At 46.8% G+C, this 22873-nt stretch overlaps 1 protein-coding gene across 4 annotated transcripts in view; it reads left to right on the forward strand.

The window, feature by feature from the left end:
- Positions 1-22873, forward strand: part of LOC138471705 (uncharacterized) — a 370985-nt gene that overhangs the window by 59041 nt on the left and 289071 nt on the right. Inside the window, exon 1 of one of the 4 annotated variants that reach the window (XM_069609471.1) lies at positions 3796-3917. The exons of 2 other annotated variants lie outside the window; for them this stretch is intronic. The gene's annotated coding sequence lies outside the window, so the exon portion shown is untranslated. Of the gene's footprint in view, positions 1-3795; positions 3918-22873 lie in introns of those variants that run through there. One more of the 4 variants, XM_069609470.1, reaches the window with a different exon arrangement.

Consider the following 22873-nt stretch of genomic DNA (forward strand, 5'->3'; position numbering starts at 1 on the left):
GGGGATACCGAAATCAACTGAAGTCCCAGGTGTGAATTGATAACACATTTATACGAAGTCTCAGTTTTAGTGGATAAAGAAATTGTCGCAGTGGGGTAACACGATTTACTCAGCATCACACAAATTGGCCATGGGAACCCATAATGGAAAATTCTGCCACTGGACCACAGCTGCTCCCTGCACTGCATTGCAAGAGTTCAGGGCTGGAGCAATGACCTTTGCATCCTAGTGCCCATCATAAAAAGAAAAACACCCCTTTCTTTTTATGGCACCCCTGCCAGCTAGTGCTCCCACAGTTCCCTGCTTTGCCTACAGGGCTGGGCCAGCCATGTTAGTTCCACAGCGATTGATCCTGCTGTAAGGTCACAAAGTGGGTAAAAGACCACTGTATGTTGGCTGTGTGTCATTCATACCGTGTCTCTATATTGACAGACAAACTTAATTTTCTGTCATATTTGTACCCCCTTTACGTACCAATTTCCTCAAGAATTTTCCCCTCTCCCTTCCCCCCAAAAACTGGCGCCCTCATATTAAGAAGTGAGTGCACACTAATGAAAGAACATGGGCTCCATTGAAGATGGCTACGTTGGCAGGGAACCTTTTCTAAAAATACGTTTCTTTGGGCCTCATTACAAGTTTGTCGGTCCAGTAACAACGTTGCTGGTAAGTACCGGCGCCATTGTTACCGGACCGGCAAACTACCAGTTCTGTGAGCGGGTGCCTTTTGCCCGCCAGATCAAACCTGGCGGGCAGAACGGTACCCGCTTGCAGACCTTGACAGGTGCACCGGCACCATTCATCAATGGTGCTGGTGCATCCGGCCTCCCCATACCCATTGAGTGCAATGGGACTGAAATGGGAATGGGGAGTGATAATTACCGGCACCCGGCAATGGGGATTTACCGGGACCGCCGGGGCTGTAATGGTAAATTCATGACTCCGGCGGCAGCCATCCCAGTATTTACCAGCACGGCTACTGCCAGGGTCATAATGACCCCCTTAGTCTTCATGCTGATGCAGTGAGGACTTAGCACTGATGTCGCCCCTCCACAAGTAGTATGTATACTTAAAGGTTACTAATTGTGTGCGTGTTCAAAGCACTGAAGCGTGTTGTTCTTTCCCTGGGGTACTTTTTACAGAGGGTTTGTTGCCTGCATTTGTCAGTGCACGGGTGGGGGAGCCGACAGATTGTTCATTGCACGCCTTCTGGGTACACAATGGCCCCTGCAGGGCTGCTCTCCTGACCTTGCGTTTGCGGCCGCGTGCATGTAATTAATGCTGCTGCCCTTCGTGCATTACAGCCCTTCACCACACACACCCTGCCCAGCCGGCCCATGGATTTGCAACTCAATACTGATTCGCTCATTGCTTGGGGTTTTAGCGACACTGTTTTGTGGGGGTTTTACAGTCTTCCGCTCTGGTGACCATCAGGTGACTTTTCTTGGCCTGCCAGCCATCTGGTTTAATGGTTAACTTACTTTGATGCATTTTCAGCCTTTTCCATCGCCTTTTGCGCCACTGCTGTCCCCTTCCATCCCACTACCTTGTTGTGGCTCATTGTAGCTCCGGCGGCCATCAGGTGACTTTGGTTGGCCGCGCCATTTGGTTTCATGGTTAACTTAATTTGATGAATTTTCGGCTAAATTTATATTCATTATCCCATGTTGCTGTTCAGTGTCAAAGTGAAGGCCACACCCCTAGATGTTGCTGCCGCAAAGACTTCTATTGCTGCTGCATCCTCTAGTATAACAACAATTGTGCTCTCTGCGCACGCTGTCCCGCTCTCTCTCTCTGCATTATGTTGCTCTCTCTCTCTCCGCACCCTGTTGCTCTCTCTCTCTCCGCACCCTGTTGCTCTCTCTCTCTCTCTCTGCACTGTTGCTCTCTCTCTTTCTCTCTGGGCGCTGTCGCTCTCTCACTCCCTCTTGTGCTGCCGCTCTCTCTCCCTCTGCATGCTGCCACTCTCTCACTCACCCTGCACACGCTGTTGCTCTCTCTCTGAGCATGCTCTCTCTCTCTCTCTCTCTCTCTGCATTATGTTTCTCTCTCTCTCTGCATGCTGTCGTGTTCTCTCTCTCTCTCTGCATTTTTTTGCTCTCTCTCTCTGCACTGTTGCTCTCTCTTTCTCTCTGGGCACTGTCGCTCTCTCACTCCCCCTTGTGCTGCCTCTCTCTATCCCTCTGCACGCTGTCACTCTCTCTCTCGCCGCGCACACTGTCACTTTCTCTCTCTGGGCGTACTGTCACTCTCTCACTCACCCTGCACACGCTGGTGCTCTCTCTCTCTCTCTCTGCATTATGTTGCTCTCTCTCGCCACACCCTGTTGCTCTCTCTCTCTCTGTGCATTGTTGCTCTCTCTCTCTCTCTGGATACTGTTGCACTCTCACTCCCCCTTGTGCTGTCGTTCTCTCTCCCTCTGCATGCTATCACTCTCTCTCTTGCTGCACACACTGTCACTCTCTCCGCATGCACTCTCTCATTCTCCCTGCACACGCTGTTGCTCTCTCTCGCTCTCTGTGCGCATGTTGTCTGTCTCTCCCCGCACACACTGTCACTCTCTCCGCACGCACTGTCACTCTCTCACTCACCCTGCACACCCTGCACACGCTGTTGCTCTCTCTCTGCGCATGTTGTCGCTCTCTCTCTCTATCTGCATTATGTTGCTCTCTCTCTCTCCGCACCCTGTTGCTCTCTCTCTCTGTGCATTGTTGCTCTCTCTCTCTGGATACTGTTGCACTCTCACTCCCCCTTGTGCTGTCGTTCTCTCTCCCTCTGCATGCTATCACTCTCTCTCTTGCTGCACACACTGTCACTCTCTCCGCATGCACTCTCTCATTCTCCCTGCACACGCTGTTGTTCTCTCTCGCTCTCTGTGCGCATGTTGTCTCTGTCTCTCCCCGCACACACTGTCACTCTCTCCGCACGCACTGTCACTCACTCACCCTGCACGCGCTGTTGCTCTCTCTCTGCGCATGTTGTCGCTCTCTCTCTCTATCTGCATTATGTTGCTCTCTCTCTCCGCACCCTGTTGCTCTCTCTCTCTGTGCACTGTTGCTCTCTCTCTCTCCCTCTGCACCCTGTCACTCTCTCTCTTGCTGCACACACTGTTACTCTCTCAGCGTGCACTGTCACTCTCTCATTCTCCTGCCACATGCTGTTTCTCTCTCTTTCTGTGCGTATGCTGTCTCAGTCTCTGTCTCTCTCCCCGCGCACACTGTCACTCTCTCACCCTCTTTGCACACACTGTTGCTCTCTCTCTCCCCGCACACGCTGTCACTCTCTCTCTGGCACTCTCGAAGATATGCCCTAATTCCCACTTCTCCAGCTCTCACCTTTGCTCTCAGCCCTTACTTTTTCTCTCATCCTTCCTCTCGCGCTCACTTTTTCACACTCTCTCACACTTTCTTGCTCATATTTCCTCTTGCTCATCATCGGCACCCTCTAGCAATGGCTTACTCTGTTGCTATAGCCCCCTTCTCATTCCATTGCACACCTGCACCCCTTATCACATCCTTCTTTAACACTTTGTTTGCCCTCTCCTCCTTGCACCCTGGTGCCTATAAATGCAAAATGCAAAGAACAGCAGCAAACGCCAAAACTATTGGCATTGCCAATGCTCGTTTACAATGTCTTGCACTGTATTTGCACTTGTCAGTGAAAATGCTGTCATTCAACCTCACTGAAAACGTCGGTGCAACATTGTCAGCCTGCAATTCCCTTTCTGTAATCTGATCAGAGTTTGCTTCACTCAAGAGGACCAACGAGTTTTCAAAGGACTGGGAAAGAGAAAGGGCTCGTGTCTAGCGTGGGCAGCTCTGCGGCTCGTGTCACGCGAGTTCAGGGAGGGAAAGCTTGCCACATCCCTTTGGCGCCATGCAGGCAGAAGCCAAGCACGATGGCTGTGCAGGAACTTGAAGGTAAGGAGCTGGTGGTTTTGGGGGTGCCTAAGAGAGTTCTGGTGATGTCTCGGCTGTGGTGAGAAGACGCCCCTAAACGGGTTGGAATGGCTCACTGCATTGTCGGGGCTGTTTGGGGGCAGAGCGTCGTTCTCAAGGGTATCTGGGGTGGTGCTGTCTGCGGGGATCAAGGGATGTGTGACTGGGAGGGGGGAGAACTGTTATGTTTTCAGCACTCATGTATGACCAAGCAAGGACTCTCTAAAGGGCAGTTGGCGCGGTAAGGGGATACTCCAGGTATGTTTTCAAATGCCCCGGATTTTCGTGGACGGTTTTTCAGGAGCAAGTCGTTAAATTGGCAAATGTTTTGCCAAAAGCAGGTCACCTGCGTCTCGAGTCTTCTTAGATGCAGTCGAGCAACGGTGCATCTCTGCCGTTCACTCTCGCTACTCCCCCCCACACACCCTCCCCAGGACCCCTTTCAGATGCCCCCATGCTGTTTAGTCACTATGTTTCGTGTATACCTGTGTTTTGCCTTTCCCGTGCCCTGCCTTCCCACCGTGGCTGCATGCACCACAGTCTGCACTCACTTTTTGTTCTGGGTACTTTCCTAGATAAAGCAATGCATGGAGCGGGCAGAGGTGCTGCAGATCAGCACACGACAGGTGTATTGACCCCTGCACGGGAGAACAAAGAAAGGAAGCCAAGAGGACGCTGAAATCTTAAATGGGCACTTCGAAAGGGTGATACACTTTGTATGTCAGAGTCACTCCCCCAACGCCCCAAGTGTGATGGCCCAACTTTGAAAGGCCCTGACTTCACTAAAGTATCCCCCACCCCGCTGTGTACAAACTAATCCAATTTAAGCAGTGTTTTCTAACTTTTTTTGTGTCTGCAAATAGTGCACCGGTGTCCATTTTTACTGTGACGCAACTTTATTTTGGTGATGCGCACATAAATATGATGTTGTGAGATACATATGTGTTTGCTAGTCACCTACAGCTATCAAAACACTTCCAGCTGACAGCTGTCGAGAGACTGCACGGGCTTGGGTACATAGACTAATTTACAGCCGTACCACAGCCTGGGTTGCCCACCACCACACATGTCAGCCACTTCCGGGCAGTGGTGCCCCCAGACATTTTTCATAGTGGTGGCCACACTGGAAATCTTGGGGTGACACACCAAAACAAACACACAAAATTGAATGGGCCAGTGGGGCGGCCAGCGTTTTTATAAGGGTGGCCCCGCTTGTCCACACCTTGGTGGTGCCCCTACTTCCGGGTAGGAGATGATGGTTTTATGAAATTGGAATATTTCCTTTCCTTCCTGCCAATTAATATCTGTGGCTGTTTCTTAAAAGAAGGGAAAGGGGTCCTTGTAAAACCCAAAGTCTGAAGTAAGACAATGGTGCACATATTGAAACCATAAAATGGAACATTGTAAAAACTGATAGCATATTTAAAACCGTACGGGGTCTAGCCATCGCTGTACCAGAAGGTCCATGAATGCTTCACAAAATTCATGCCCGCATAGGGTAATTCACAAGGAAGGGAAAAAGCGTGTGCAAACTGGAACGCCCCTCTAGCAAAATACCGAAGACAAATTATAAACTCAGATTAGGCAAAGCAATGTGCTGAACACAACATTTAAGAAAATTGAATCGCTATCAAAAGATCTGATTTCAATACTAAACTGAAAGGCAAATTGCTTCGCTTCGGCAGTATTTAGCAGTAAGGTTTTGACTCTGGGTCAAAAGAAGGGTGATTATGTCATTTCCTGAAGCTGGAGAATGCTGTTATAACTGGATAAGAGGGTTGCTGGCAGGCAGATCATTCTTTAATCTTTCGGCGCTGCTGCTCGAATCCAGGCCAGGTTACCAGATAGGCAAACATGTCTCCAACTGTTTTCTTGACCCTGACTTTTATGCAATGCTTGGCTTGCAGATAAGGTGAAAGCCACACCTCATTTTGGTTATTGATGGGCGGTGCCTGAACGCTTCTAATACAAAGGTACAGCTTCCAGGAAGAGGCGAATGCACTTCCATCAGAACATAAGTGTATTGCAAGCTTGCGATCAGGAGAGGCTAGTCAGCTCCTTCGAGCTGAAAAACGAGCCCAGTTCTCTGAGCAATACAAAATAGCAGCTCATATACAGTTTATACAATTTACATAACACATATTTTGTGCAAAGTCATCCCACAAAATCCCATTGTGTAACCCTAATACAAAGACAAATAAAGCCCTCACATTCTCTAACCCCAATGGAGACATTAACAATACACAATCCCCTTTCACCGCGTGATTCATTCCGCAGTCGGTAATACCATCCTAAAATATAATTGGTTTACTAACTCAAAACAATTCAACAGTTAACTTGCCCCATTTGTCAGAGAAACTTTAACGCAGCATGTGATGTGCAAGGCTTTTCACAAATAATTCAAAATAAGAGGAGGGGAGGAAAAACAATAATCATTCCTTTGAACCAGCAGTTTCAATTCTTATGCACCAGATGCATAGCATCTCATATTATGCTTCTTACATAACCCCGGCATCCGTCCATTTGTATCCTATGTAACACATATCCATAGCTCATTCCCTTTCCCCCCAGAAAAGTGGAGAATGAGTCCTGTTTGTTTTTTGGCATAAAAGGCCACAGATTTATTCCACAATATCAAAAACCACACTGCACACATTTGTGGAAAACACTCATAAAATGCGGCGACTGCTCGGTTTCCAAAATAACTGCTTCCCCCTTTCCTTCCCCAAGAGTCCAGAATAGGCCCAACTCTCCCCACCTTTGCGTCCGAGCCCCTCCTACCCCTGCAGGAGCTCCTGGGCGGGGAGAGTGGCGTTTCCTTGGGGGAAGCTGAGCCCTAGTTGTTCCTCCCAGACGCCCCTTCCGCTTAGGTTCCCAAGGGGCGCTGGGTCAGAGAAGAGCGAAGACCCTTCCGGTTTCTCCTGGCTCATCCGGAGTCTGTCTCATGTGTTTGTTCGGCCAAACACCGCCATGCCACGAGTGGGTTACCGCCCACTGTGGCTCCCCCCTTGCTCCTCTCCTTACATTTCGAGTTTTTCGTGCAGAGGTTCCAGAAAAACAGATCCATGCCCAATGGTGATAGGTGCACCCCATGCTTGAGAAAATATTCTGGAGATTTCAAATTAATCAGGCCGTGCCTGATCTGCCCAAAGCCCCTGCAGAACTTTGCCATTGCACAGTTTAGCTTCCGCCTGGACTTCTCCACTGCTGCGTGATTATCTGCACCCCTCCATTCCGGCCTCGGGATGATCATTGACCAAACGATCTCTGTTTCCCCCAGTTGACCTGCTAGCTCCTGCAAAGAGAACATAATTTCCTGCATCAATGCCCCCCTCCCTAAACTTGTCAAATCGTTACCCCCCAATTGAATGACCAATATGTCTGGCTTTTGCTTGTTGATCAGCAATCTGCGCACCTGCCCTTGTAGTTGCGCCCATTTCATACCTGACACCCCGTGCCACCCAATCCTGAACTCGCGCGCCGTCAGCTTTTCCTGCTCCGCCATCCAGCTCGCCCCTGCCCTTGACACAAAAGAGTGTCCTATTACCCATGATTTCCATCTCCGAATCATGCCTGCAGCTGATGTAGCGGCCCCAATCCGGAATGAGTGTGTCCCAAAGACCCCTTCTGTTTCCCCTATCTCTTCTAGCGCCAGCTCCATCACCCTCCTAAACTGGAATCGACTCAGTGCTGTACCCTCTTGATGAATGAGTAGCAGAGCCCCCCCCTTCTGTGGGAGGTCTTAGTTTTAGGAAACTTGACACTGCCTTGACTGGGCGTACCATGCTACCTGCGATGGGTTGAAGAGAAACTGTGCACCCTTTGCCTTCTTGATCCGTCTTTGATCTTTTTAACCACAATGTCACCTGTGTCTCAGAACAGTGCACATCCTGCATTTGTAGAAATCTCATACCTTTCGCCCCTTTGTTTTCTGGTACCAGTTCACTCACCCTGAATGCCTTGAAAAATGCTAACGTGAACGCTGCCCTGAATAATGACACTTCGAATCCCCCATGGCAGATTCGTTCAATGCTGGCCACCACCCTCTGCAGCTTCACCACGTCTAAGGGCCTCATTTCATCACTTCTGGGCCCCTCTTGTTTGGCCATCCTTTCATAGCCATACAAATATAATGTTCCTTAGTAGGATCACTCTTACCCTCCAGCTTAGAAAAATGGGCGATAGCTGCCAGGTGGTGTGCCATCCATGACCTGGTTTTCCTTTGTTGCCAGCCCCACCCCAAAAAGGCCCTCACCGGCATCTCCTGCTGGCCTTCTCCTAGTACCTTCCGTTTGAAATTCAGGTACCGCTCCCAGCATGCCTTGTACCTTTTAGTCGTGCCTGGTGCCAGTGCCGTCCGAATCAGGGTACTCAGATTACCCCAATCATGTCCCACTTTTGCCGTTCCTGGGCAACTCTCCCGAAATTTCTCCCACTGTAAACGAGAGAGAGCATCAGCTGCTATGTTCTGAACCCCCGGAATGTGTCTTGCTCGTACCTCAATATTCTTTTCCAGCATGCATCTCTGGAGAAATCTATTTCGTTTATTGGCTGCCTTGTGCTGGAGAGCTGTCTCCTAGTAGCTGCCTGGTCCTCAGTCTCAAGTTCCAGCCCTGGTATACCTCCTCGACTGGGTACTGGGGGCTGTGTGCGGGCAGGGATCGTGTTTGCAGAGGCTGTGCAGTCTGTTAGCCACCTGCGCTTCCCCCCACATTGCTAGGTCGAGCCTGCCTTTGTGCTCGTGTTTGCCTCCACGACCGCCGCCTGATGAGGTCGTCCTTTGCTGCAGAAGTGAAGTGTGTGGCCGGAGTTTGTGATGCGTGCTGGCAACCTAGGGCCTCCCGGTGATCGTGTCATGGATCCCTCTGTGTGCACGTGGGGATTCCCCCAGCCGCTGCGTGTGGAGACCTCGCCTGACTTCCTGTTCACCTTCATGGGCTGACGCAGGTGAGCGACCGCTCTCTTCTCAGGTGCTCGCTCACTTTCGGGAGCCGATGCAGCCGACCGGCAGGTCTCTTCTCCGGACTGCAGCTGCTCTATTGTGGTCCCGCCGCTCAGCACCCGCAGGTCTCTCCTCAGCTTCCTCGGTAGCGCTGATGCTTCCTCCCGCTGCTCCTCGGACGGCTGGGCACCCGTTGTTAAAGCTGCTACCCAGACATGAGCCGTTCCTTCTTTCAGAAGGGCTGTAAGCTTAGCCAGTAGCGATCCAAAACTAAAACCTTCTCCTGCAGGTAAACGGGCGGGCGTCCTTCTGCAGCAGCTGATGATGCTGCCTGTAGCAATGAGCCCGCCCGTTATAAAGGGGAATCCCCTCCCCTTTCTTTTGTTCGCCCTTTGCGGGCTTTCCCCAAATTTTGCCCCGCTTTCCCTTTGCAGGCTTTCCTTCCTTTTTGCTGCGCTGGATTCAGCACATCCCCTTCTTCCCCAGAGAGGGAGGCCAGGAGGAGGACACTGCCCGGGTTATCGGGGTGCCTCCTCCATTTTGCTTTGCTTTTTTTTTCGTCGTCACTGTCATACTTCCATGTCATGTTATTTGCGACTACCATCTCAAATCATCCAGGCCCCAGCACACATCCTGCATATTTTCCTGACAGCCCATAAAACCCTGGACAAGCTTTGCTCTTAAGCACCCCTTGCATGTGGTTTATGAACTAACCCCCAATACAACTCATCATGTAACCGGACTTCCCAGGTCTTCGAACAACACCCCTACATGCACTGAGGAAGGTTGCCTCTTGTATCTACAAACTCAATCTGTCCATAAAAGCCAACGGGATGCCTTTCATTTCATTCTCGCCTTCAGCCCTTTGTGATGCTATCAACAGCTGCCGAAATGTGGTTCGCTACCTATCCCTTTCCATGACCTCGGTCATCCAGCTTTCCAAGCCAAGCAAAAAATAATTCCTGCAACACCAAAAGATTCTGCGACTCACACAGACCCCGAACTAAGTGAAAACCACACTCTGCGATGTCTCCATGTTTCCACAATGAACCCCATATTTTCTGATGCCCTAAATGTGCCTGCAATCTAAACTGTTGTTGAATTCCCATGTTAGTTTCCCCTTTAATTACCTCCTCTCTTGCATGCATAAAGCTCCACACTACATACTTCTCAGCGCTACAATGTGTACATTGCACAATACATTGTATCCATGCTACTGCTACTCATGTAGCTGCCTACTGTGACTCTAAAATGTGTCCAACTAAAACACAAAATAACAGTCATTTCAATGATTCTTATTACATTGAAAACAGATGTAGTTGCCACATGGCATCTAGGTGAAACCGCCAGATTCCAAGTTGGCGTTATCACGCATAAGGGAGTCTAAAAGTACTTAATTTGGGTGTGGAAGAGTTACCACTGGTGCTAATTCCACGAGTCGTAATTTCACAATGTTTTGGCTGCCAACTCAAAGAAATACCTACTGCCAAGTGCAAGAGGTATCTCCTCCTCTATCACCCCAAACTTGTAGTATTGCAGTGAAGTAATGCTTTTACTTCCACATTTGTACTGCACCGCTACATTCATGATGAGGCCCAGTATCTTGAACAGTAGGCCAACTAGCTAACTAGCTAGAAATTAGGTTAATTTGTTCATATAGCTAGACAGACATGAAGCATTCTATCTCACATGTATTAAAATATGTAAATAATCTATATGTAAGACATGTCAGCCTGCAATTGCCGTATAGTTTCCCTTTTACGGTACTGTATTGCCATCAGTACTCAGCTGCAATAAGAAAATAGCATCACTTGGCATCTGCAATAATGTATTACAGTTGTAAAGCCGAACTGCCTGCTGCTTGAGCCAGCCCAGAGCAGAATTCCAGCTGCCACTGGAGAAATTAAAGCTGTCAAAGGGTTTTCAGATCATTTTGTACCTATACCTTCCTTTGTCACTATACAGACATTCATCGATATGGAACTGTTTATGGTAGTATGTTTATTTTGACTAGGAGTGCAAGTATCTATCTGCATGCTAGCACAAAGCTCCGGTCCAGCATGTAGGTGGGGGTGGAGGAGGAGAATGGGGAAAGGGTCTAATATCATTGGGGGGGAGGTAGGACTGCAACAGGCAGAGGCTCCTTGTTGCCTCCCCACAATCAAGATGGTGTCACCCAAGGAAGGGCCTTAGTTGCCTGGAAAGAGCGGGCGTATACACAGTATTCTCGCCCATTCTTCCAGCCACCTAATTGGCTGAGAGTCCTTCCCCGGCTGCGAATGTGTTAATGCTTTCCCAGCTTTTAAGAATTCTTTCTTCTCAGCTTACTGGAACAGTTCACAGCCATTAGTTGATAAGGGGGCTTTTATTGTGGTGTGTTAATTTGGTGCACTGCTGGAGCTGATTAGAGGATGGTTGTCAGATATTTTCATGGTGGACACCTTTTAAAAAACAAACATGGCTTTTAGATGCATTTTATGAAATCTTCGTACAATATTTGTTTGACATATTACAAACTGTGTCTTGAAATTTTTGGGGGAACCTTAATAGATTCCATGTTTAATGTATATATGAACAATTAGATATCTTGCATCATCTTGAGTACCAGACCAAGTACTGAAGGGGTTGACGCTGTTACAATGCATTATCATATCATACTATATGATAAAAGGCCAGCTGTATGTTTGTCCGAAGCCGTCTTGGATCTACTTCACCCGTTACCACTGCTAGAGGGAGCTGTTGCTTTATGCATACAGCAAGAAGACTTCAAGTTGCGCAGTAGAGACTTCCTGCTTCGCCTTTATCACAGCTAGAGGGAGCTGTTGCCTTATGCATACAATAATAAGACTTCATGTTCATCTTCCAGGTGGACAACATGTGTATTTCAACGATGATAACATACAATTAGCTGCAGAAAAGGCCCAAGTCACGGATACCACTTTGACAGCATACTTCAAGTTGCATACACTAGGAAAATATATACATTTTAAAAAAACATACAAACAGAAAGTCATTTGATTGAGCCGCTGAACAATAATTTAACAAAAACAATGATGGTAAACCTCCACCCAACACAGCTTTGGCCCATGTACACAGGCTTTTGCACTAGTAAGTAACACAACACAAGCAGTTCTCATCAGAGTTCCTCCAGTTTAAGGAACTCTGCCTTCAGCCCCGCTCCCCTATTTGGTCACAGGATTCCTCAGTGAGTTGACATGTCCGTCTACTGTATGGTAGCAGTCCTTTTATCCTCCATCTGATGTACACTTGGGGATGCATTCCTTTATATATGATAAATGGTAGACTGCAATATCTGTACAAACAGTGTTAATAATGTTCCTATTGGAGCCTAGTTGTGACATCATTGCTCACATTAAGAACATGGCAGCACTACTGAACTGTAATTCCTTCCGCAATTGAGCTATGACATCACAATACTGCTACCTTAGACTGCGCAGAGCAGAATTCCAGCTGCCACGGCAGCACTAAAGCCAGGACTAGCGTTTCAGATTCCTTTCTTTTAAAGTTGCTTTCAGTGACTATTTGCAGTCATTATGGGGGTTGCTTATTCTGTCCCCTGCTGGAGATTAGCACCGGGGAAACCCCTGTGTTAAACTGCTTGAAATATCCTTTCCAACACATCACAAGCTCCATCCCGGGGTTGGTTTTTCAACAAATCAATGTCTACATTGATTCTATGCATCAACAAGAGGAAGATACTGTGCATGAGAGCAAGCAAAGACCAAGCATTAAAGGGGGTCACATGTTGTCCATGTCTCATTCATAATATAATTCCAGCTACTGCAGGACACACGCATTGGCAAAGATAGCAGTTTTGGCTTTTGTGTAAGCACGAGACAGGAATTTGCCAGGCACTCCCAGAACGGTACTAACCACAAGAATGCAAATCCTGGCAAATGGTGTGGTTACCTGCGCATATGATGGCAGTTCTTGGCAAATGCCTATTAAAGATACAAAACTGTTGGCTTTTCAAAATCTTATTTTTTACAGCAATGCAGTGCGAGTAACAGATGCACTGGCATATATATTGCTTATAAATTAAGTGGACAAAGACAGGCGTTGTTTAGGACATTTTTATTACATCAAGAGCTGATTTACAACTCCAATTAAGCCATGTAAATTATCTTGCTCTATTTCGAGACATAGGTACACACAGTCTGTTGGTGCACATGTGGTGCATATAATCAGAACTGTAATGTAACCTGTTAGTATGTCATGCATAGTTAATTGAATGGAGAAAAGTATTTTTCCAGCATGAAAATTACTGTAAGAATTCCTTTTAGATAGTAGTTCATGCTCCAGGTAACATTTCCCCTACAACAGACAGATCATAACTGTCTGCTTATGTACTAGTAACCTTTTGCCCTGGAAACATGTAGCTCTAGTCCCTCGTGATTGACCATTATAAGTCATCTATTACAAGATTGACCTTTTGCGTGTTTGCGGCCTACCTTCTCTTTGGTTGAACTGGCAGGTTGTGAAAAGACGGAGATTTGGAAAACGTCTCCTCTCGTTTATTTTCCTCTCCTCCCCTGGACTCCTGCAAAGTCATGCCGAGTGCTCACATCTAACATCTACGAGGCGCTTCACCAAACTCTAAAAGGCTTTCATTTGGACTTAAATCCTTCCATGCAGACTACCTGGATTCTGAAGGTCAAAGTGACAACTTGAAGCACCCACCTTACTAGACTGGGGTTTCATGCAAATGCACCCATTGAAGGACACAGTCATAAAGGGGCCTGGATATCTTTTGATAATAAATATGAATTCAATAATGTCTGATTCATGCCTGTTCATGGTTGAAAAGTGCCGTTTTTAGACGCGAAGTGAAGACAAATATTACACTTGAATGCATATGTGTAGTAATAATTTCTTTTAAATAGCTAGTCTTTCACAATCTCAGCTGTGATCTGCTCTGCTAGTGAAGTCATTGCTCGTCATAAATGATGTCATATGTGATACCACCATGTCATGAGTGATGTCAACAGTGTGCCCTAGTTTCCAGTGATATCATTTTCTCGTAAGTGATGTCATATGTGGTGTCATCGGTGATGGCAGCTTTGGTGCTGTTAGATTTCTCATGATCTGTGCAACAGGAGCCTCAGAGTTAAGTTGTTGATTTTTGGGGGGGTTGTTGTGTTAAACTGGTGCCTTAATGTCACTTCAACTCATTTTCGTTTATTTTCACTGAGTTTTAAGGGGTTTGCTGTGTTGAACTAATTCAACTTAACTCTCTCTTAACAAAAGCTTTTTCACAAATTTGAATGGTTTTGTTAACTTATATCTCACACCACCAGCATCAGTAGTTTTTTTTCTTCTGACATAACTGATGTCTTATGCATTTCTATCAGTGTGTTTTGAAAATGTGCACCTGATATGCATTCTCCATCACCCACTTTGCAATCCGATGAGGAAGATGATGAGGGACTGGGACGAGGATGAGCGTCTGAAATGAGGAGCGGATGAGGACCAGACACGCGAAAGTGCTTAAGGGGCAGTGACAAGTTAAAGCATGAGGGGCTGTGACATGACAAATTGTGAGGAGGAAGAAATTGAGGGACTCTGATGAAAAAGAGCTTGAAGACATACGATGAGGAAGAGCATGAGAGAATGCAACAGGGAAGAACATGAGCGCCTGCAAAAAGGAAGAGCGAGAGGAACTATGATGAGGAAGATATCAAGGGAACGTGAGAAAAATAAAAAAGTCAGTGCAATGAGGTAGAACACAAGTGAGTGGGATGAGGAAAAGCATGAGGGTCTGTGACGAGGAAGAGCACGAGGGTTTGCAACAAGGAAGAGCTTAAGGGACTGTGATGGATGAGAAAGAGCATGAGGGACTGCGATGAAGACAGGCATGAGGAATTGAGATGAATGAGGAAGAGCTTGGCGGACTGTGACTACAAAGATCTCACGGGACTGCAATGAGGAGGAGCACTAGGGATCAGATGAGGAACACAATAAGGGACTGGAGCAAGGAAGAGCAAGAGGGGCTGGGTGGAGGAGGTGGAGGAGCAAGGGGGACTGGGTGGAGGAGGTGGAGGAGCAAGGGGGACTGGGTGGAGGAGGTGGAGGAGCAAGGGGGACTGGTTGGAGGAGGTGGCGGAGCAAGGGGGACTGGGTGGAGGATGTGGAGGAGCAAGGGGGACTGGGTGGAGGAGCAAGGGGGACTGGGTGGAGGAGGTGGAGGAGCAAGGGGGACTTGTTGGAGGAGGTGGCGGAGCAAGAGGGACTGGGCGGAGGATATGGAGGAGCAAGGGGGACTGGGTGGAGGAGGTGGAGGAGCAAGGGGGACTGGTTGGAGGAGTTGGCGGAGCAAGAGGGACTGGGTGGAGGATGTGGAGGAGCAAGGGGGACTGGGTGGAGGAGGTGGAGGAGCAAAGGGGACTGGGTGGAGGAGCAAGGGGGACTGGGTGGAGGAGGTGGGGGACAAGGGGGACTGGTTGGAGGAGGTGGAGGAGGAAGAGGGACTGGGTAGAGGAAGTGGAGGAGCAAGGGGGACTGGGTAGAGGAGCAAGAGGGACTGGGTGGAGGAGGTGGAGGAGCAAGAGGGACTGGGTGGAAGAGCAAGGGGGACTGGGTGGAGGAGGTGGAGGAGCAAGGGGGACTGGGTAGAGGAGCAAGGGGGACTGGGTGGAGGAGGTGGAGGAGCAAGGGGGACTGGGTAGAGGAGCAAGGGGGACTGGGTGGAGGAGGTGGAGGAGCAAGGGGGACTGGGTAGAGGAGCAAGGGGGACTGGGTGGAGGAGGTGGAGGAGCAAGAGGGACAGCGATGAGGGAAAGGAAGACCCTTTTTTTTATATCTTTTAATGACTGCCATAATCATACTCATTTTCCTTGTGACATTCTCACGCATACACATCATTTTTATAGTCCAGATATCAAAACGATTTATCCAAATACGTCAAAGGATTCTCAGGACGCATGCCAGTAGAGCTCATGCTCAAAATGGCAACTCAATTATATATCTTCACTTACATAAACAATGTGACCCATTTACTTGACATCTGGCAACGTTTCTAAAGTAATTTAGAACGAAATCTACACTTTTTCTCATTGCTTTCTATGCAGAGGTTTTTCTCTTAAATTTACTTAAAACAAGTGTGGACTTCTAATTAATGAATGACGAGATACATGTGCATAATTGAACTTTTTTTTAAAATAAAATCTATCTTTTGTTTCCTGTACTCAAGTAATGTTAGCAAATACCCAGCTAGTATAAAGTGCATTCCCCAGCAGCTTACACACTCTCACATATCCTCTTTGTACACTACCTGCGGCAAACGCTCCCCCCCATAACCCGCCAAATATAATGTTTTGCTTGTTGTAATTTGCCATACGCAAGAGTATTCTTGCGAATAAAGATTGGAGCGTTTTTTTATTTTTGAAAATCCGCAGCTGCTGGGAGATATTGAAAAGGTTTTGCTGTCAGGGCACCTGACTCTCTGCTTCATTCAAAGTAATGGACGGATTTGTAACAAAGCAGATGGGAAATTATTCCCCCCCTATCTGACACTCCCAAAACAAATTAGTCAAAGTCAAACTTGCCGAGGATCCGTCCAGTGGTTTGGACTGTGGGTGTGAGCAAACATTGTTCATTTTCTCTATGGGAAAAACCGATATAAAAAGCCAAAACCACCAATTTTGTTTGATGCTTTATAACTTTTGAACCATTGGCCAGATTGGCACCATATATTCCAGTTTTCTTTGCAATTGGGACAAACAGATGTGTATGTACATTTTACAATGATTCATCAAAGTGTTGAAAAATGATTAGTCATAGAAATGTGCAAAAGACAAAGTCAAAATCTCATTTGTTTCACCTTAACCATTGGGCGACGGCCCTTGCCCCATAATAAAACTTATACCCAGATAATGCTCAAGTTGCTATCTGCAACCACTCAACTTGTCTGGTCTATGATCAGAAGAAAGCACTGGGTGCACATGGTGCCAAATTCTCCATCCTTCCAAAGACTATTATTACTGACTCCTGCCCTATTAATATCATGCATTGCAGGAAAAGGTGCAAGCAATGGGCTCACATTCAAGGTAAACACTTTGCATTAATGATATACACATTTACCCAAAGTCATACTGTCAAATGATACTAGAAGGCTAGTTTGTCGTCCTGTGAGTTTTCGAACATGAACTGTAGAACCCAATCGGGGGTCCCTGCTTGCCCTTTATAATTTGTAAGTGACCCTAGTGTGCACTCATGTGCGATATTATATTTAAGCAACAACGCTGTCACGTTGTTAGGCAGTATTCACCAGAATGGCTAATTTCCCTTCCCTACCGATTCCCTCAGCAGCTTTGCTGGATTTATAGGATTTCTTTTTCACCTGGTAAGGGTGTGAGCCTTTTTTCCCACTCTTATGTGTTGTGCTGTGTGGTTTACATTTGTGTGTTCATAGACTGTGGAGCCTCACCTACTCCATAGGCATCATCTTTTTACTGTGTGTCAAACCGCACCTTTAGTGCAATGACACAGGGTTATCTTTTTGAGACTTCCCACTCTAAACTCCATTTTCAGGGACTGACTGCTGTCTCCCAGAACCATGTAAAGTTACCATTGACTTTATTAACCTCTTTAACTACACAGACCCATAAAACCTATTTTACATAGAGTACTGGAAATGGTTAATAGTTATCCCTTTTTGTCTGTCTCTCATGGAACATTATTTTCTTCCCCTTCATTAAGACTTGGCTGGTGGCAGTGGTATCTACCATATTTTTCCTACCTTGGTCAATGTAAATAGCCTTGGTACTGTTTTAGGCTATGTTGTTAGCCTCGAACTAAAACCCGCTGGACCACATTTACTTTTATATGGTTCCGGCTGGGTTTATTCGCCATTTCTTTTTGTAAAGGTCTTTCTCGTGTTTTACTCTGCGTGCCAAACCAGGTTTGGTTCCTTTGTTCACTGTCCTTTGGCGGGCTTCTGCACAGAAGCCCTCCTTAGACACCTGAATGTCTGGGTAGGGCAGGATGTGAGGGAGGGGTTTTAGGACCCCTGCCAAGGGTTCCCTTGGAAACCCAAGTAGCACTCCTGTCTGATTGGCTGGGTGACTGTCCTGCCAGGACAGCCACCCTGCTGTGTGATTGACAGCCAGGCTGTGTGAATGGGGGAAAACTGCATAAAAAGCAGGTCTCTGGAACTAGGAAGGCAGAGTCGCCACTGGATCGAGAGAACCGAAGAGAAACTGAAAGAAGAGGACCTCTACCATGACTGAACCTCCCGGTGAAAACCTGCTGTGGGTCCGAATCTCCAAACTTCGACGACAGAGAAGATCTGCAAGGAATCTTCTTCCCGTGAGCTGGTGGGACCAACCAGTTCGCCAAACACCAAGCAAGGCCTCCCTCTCCTGGTCGAATTTGCCATGCACAGCTACAGTGAACCAGATAGCCAGGAGGCTCGGACCCTATTTGGGTTTTAAGGAACGCACCTTTTATTTGTTGCTGTGCTCTGCTGCTGGTTTCTTCCCTGGGCAGTGAAGGACCCTCCAGTTTTCCTCCTTCGTGTCAGTCCGACAGTCACTTCAGGAACCATGAGCCTGCAGGATCTGCCAGGAACTTCTGCCTCAGCTACAGCCTTCTTCTTCATTTAAATCTTTTGCCAATCCAAGGGCTTGTCCTTCTCTACTCTTTTTAGTAACCTTTCTGCCGACCAACTTCGTTTCGAACTCTTGGCAAAGACTTAACCGCAAACTACTCTGAACTGTGTGATCCTGAGCAAAGACTGTGACCCATTAACATTGGCCCTGGCCTATTGATTTGAATCCTCATTGTAGAAAGCCTTTTCTAGATTGCCTTGCCTACTTACTTGTAGGTGGCGCTTAATTTTGTATAACCTTGTATTTCCCTCCCTTTTTAATTGCTGGAGTGCCATTGTGCTCACACTTCATGTTGAGCTTAACGTGTCCAGAATTCATTGAGTGTTGTGTAGTATATGTGATTTTTCTGCTGCTTTATTTAGTGAACTGTTTTACAACCGATGTGTAAATAAATGTATATTCTTTTACTCAGAAACCTTGAGTCAGTGTTTCTTTGAACCATAGTAACTGCTGTCCTTTGTGTAACTGTTGACACTGCTCACTTTACTCTTGAGATAAGTCTGGCTGCTCAGCCATCGCTACCACTTTACTGTGTAGTACAGGCTTGTACCAAAGGTGAATTTGTACTTACACTTGTAGTCTTAATTGTATGTGGTGCTCCCAAAGGGTACTGCATATGATTCTGCCTAACACACGTTGTTCTTACGAAAATACAATTGAGCACAGGCTACCACTCCCTTCAACACTGTATGGTAGGGTATCAGCCAACAACCAACCAGAGACTCTTATCTCCCGTTCACTTGATCAAAACTTAATCAATTTGTTTAAAACAAAATGTATTCATAATTCATAATAGAAAAACACATGGGTAAAAAACATAACAATCAATATAAATACACAGTCCATATCTAAACAGTATCTCTTGGAAGAACTGTTAGCTGTACAATCATATTTGTGTGGTTAGTAACAGTGCGGTGAAATACATATGTTGATCTAATGATAGTGTGAACAAATACACTGTATCGGTCGACACGTTAGTGTTTCTAGCTCAGAGGTAAACATTCTTTTCAGTTTAAATTTTCATCAGCCCCTCTCGGCTTTCTTCAGGACACTTAGCTCAACGCGAGGTAGTATATTTTTCAGTTCCTCTAAAATTGAAGAGTATTCCCAAAGCTACATAGAAAAAAGTGAAATATCATGAGTGTTTAGTCAATAAAGGGACATGAAACTCAACAAGTGTATAAAAACGAATATATAAAAAATGATCAAGTAGGGTATCATTGAATTTTCCCTGGCATCCACAGTCTTCAATGATTCATGATTTTGGCACTTGCCCCATTTTCTTCTGATTCAGCAAGTTACCTTCAGTGTTGTGTTGTACTGTATGCAGTTGTTTCATGGACTTCATTACTCCTGCACAAAACAGCCAGACGTCTTCGATTTTCATCTCCTTCTGAACCTAGAGCTAAATTTGAAATGGGTTTGATTAGTGCATTGGCAAATACTGCTACCAGATCATCCTACTTTATATCTTCAAAGTGCTTGCATAACTACAGAGGAAAAAACATGTCAAGTTCTTGTTTCTATACATTACTAGCATCGCGCTCTCACACTTTCAGACAAGTATAATTTGTTTCAGGTACACATCCTACGATACAAGGTCTGCAGAGGTTTGGTGTGTTACAAAACCTAATTACCAACATTGAAAACCTGTTATTCCACGTATACAGTGCTTCTGCATTGCCATTCTAGTGCTGCATCCTTACCCAAAATCTGAAAAGGAGAGTACTGGAGTACTCTGCGTGCAAACCTGCCGTGTCCATAACACATTTGAAGGGTGGCTAGGTATTATACTCACATCCAGAAAACAGAGATCAAGACTCCATCTTCCTCCTTGTATTCTCGTGAGGCTTCTGGTGTAACACTTGTTCTTGTGTTATTTTGGCTCCCAACAGAATAGTTCAAAATGTGTTCAAGGCATACAGTCCATTACTGAGTGATGCCAACTTCAGTACCAAAAGCCTCATGACTCCTGTCCTCATACTTTATGGAAAGAAAATCCTGGCTGCATTTTGCATTACTCCCACACTCACCAACACTGTTTATATGCCTAGGCTTCTGTTTCTCCTCATTATCCTCTACACCCCGCACCTCTCCCTAATGGTACACATTCCAACAATTAGCACTATTGTATAGATTTAGATTTTGGGACAATGCCCAACTGTTGCTCTTCCTTTACTCTGATCATAAGACTTAAAATGCAGTTTCTTACCAGATTGAGCAGAACAATGGCTTGACAAACAGACGTGTCCAGTGCTGCTGTTTCAATGGCAAAAGAGTTGTACTGTGGAACAAATGGTGCATGCCTTTCCTCGTGAAGGTGAAGATTCTGACTGGAAGGCAGTTAGTTGCTTAGGTGACCGGAAACCAGAGAGGAGGGCTGTGAGTGTTCAATGGCAACAGGTCAAGACACAGAACTCTGGTAGTGGAGCTGCATGTGTTTGGCAGAGAAGAGGCTGCAAGTATGCAGGTGCTGTTTTGAGGTCACAGAATACTGGCTGTAATGCTGATGGTGCCGGGCTGGTTTTAACAGAGGACACTGACTCGGTGTGTCTCATCCTTGCCTGGTTGACTACAAATCAAGGATACGGTGCTGGCATTGTGGCATTTTGAAGTCAGAACTGTAGCTGGTGAGTGGCTTAAAAGGAAGTTGCTGCTTAGATGGTTCATCTTTGCTTCATTGACTGGAAATCAAGAAGAGCCAGGCGGGATAGCAAATATTTTCATGACACAAAACTCTGACTGTGCTGCAGCTTCTGGCAGACTTGGCAAGAAGAAGCTGATGGAGGCAACTCAATTTCAAAGCGACTGGCAGTTGGCAGATGAGTGTGGCTGTGCTACTAATAGTGCCTGTCTGGCTTCAGAGGAAAATACTGATTGAATGCCTCGCCGTTGCTTAGACTGAAAATCTGTAGGATGCCGGCAGTGTGGCAGATACTGCCATTTTGAGGACACACATGACTGGCTGTTAGTGTATGTGGTGCCCCTCTTAATGGGATGTTTCTGATGTAATAGTCCATTGTTGCTTAGCTCACTGGTAAACAATAGGATGCTGACAAAACTCAACATCATACCATGCAGTGTTTTGAAGGTAAGACACAGAAACTGGTTGTAGTGTGTAATAACTTGGAAGCTGATGAACACCCGAGCCAGCAGGTAAGTTATTAAGTAGATTTATTGTAGTTCAATTGCCAGGAACAAAACATTGGCATGCCCTTTCCAAGTCAGCATACCTCCAACTGCCAAGCATAGAATCCCCCTTCAGATCACCACACACCAACACTCCACTCACACTGACATCACTACATTCCATTTAGCAGTGATGTCATCCACTCAGCTAGCAAGACACATTACAACACTTCTCCCTCCTTTACTTTGTTGGAAACAGAGAAAGGTCACACCAAACCCACCACCAGACAAAAACCCCTACATGTACGTGTGGCCAGCACGCAATGCACCAACTAGTAACACCACTGGCGACAAGAAACTGCCCCAGAGAACACCAAACCCCCGGACACTCTAAGGAAGATCAAGGAAACAGGAAAGTGCTCCACCAAAGGAATATGAACCCAATGAAACCTAAATGGCACCCCCAGAATACTAACAACTGTGCCAACACGTTAGGCAACATGACACCCCGTGTCAACCAAACCCTTACACCAAGTCCTACACCCAAATCAACACCACAACTAAACACCACTTCCACTCCTCCCTTTATAACAAAACAGAGAGGAATCCAACGCAGTGTAAAAAGGGCTCACTCCTTCCATGAACAGAACCGAACAACCTTCGAGACACAAAAATAAAAAACTACGCACCTCCACCGGTTCCAAGCTGCCCCTTGGAACCTAGGACCTGCCACGACCCAGCGTCCTCACATGAAAAACTACCTAACAATCCACATCCCTTAGTGCACAAACCTCTTTCCGTCCTAGTCTGCCCCCTAGGACACCAGGGCTTCCACCCCCGGGCACAAACCACACAGCTCATCCAAAGCAACAACAAGCACAACAACTTAGAACAGTTCACCACAGTACCCCTAAGGGTACCACACACCACAAAACCCTGAACCATAGAGAACACAACCCGCAAGAATGCAGAATACAACCAGGACCAACCACCTAAACCAGACACACACCAACCAAACGGGCCCCTGGTCCAGCCTACTGCACAGCGCAGTACACCACTCCATACCTTGGACCCCAGGCCCAGCCTGCTGCCACCCGCAGCACACCTAGTACATACCTTGGACCCCAGGTCCAGCCTACTGCCACCCACAGCACACCTACCACCTACCATGGACCCCAGGTCCAGCCTCCTGCACGAACGCAGGACACCACTCTACTCACCTTTTACCCCTAGTCCAA

Source organism: Ambystoma mexicanum, chromosome 8 (genome assembly GCF_040938575.1).
Source record: "Ambystoma mexicanum isolate Mex_15411 chromosome 8, UKY_AmexF1_1, whole genome shotgun sequence".
In the NCBI taxonomy this organism is placed as follows: Eukaryota; Metazoa; Chordata; class Amphibia; order Caudata; family Ambystomatidae; genus Ambystoma; species Ambystoma mexicanum.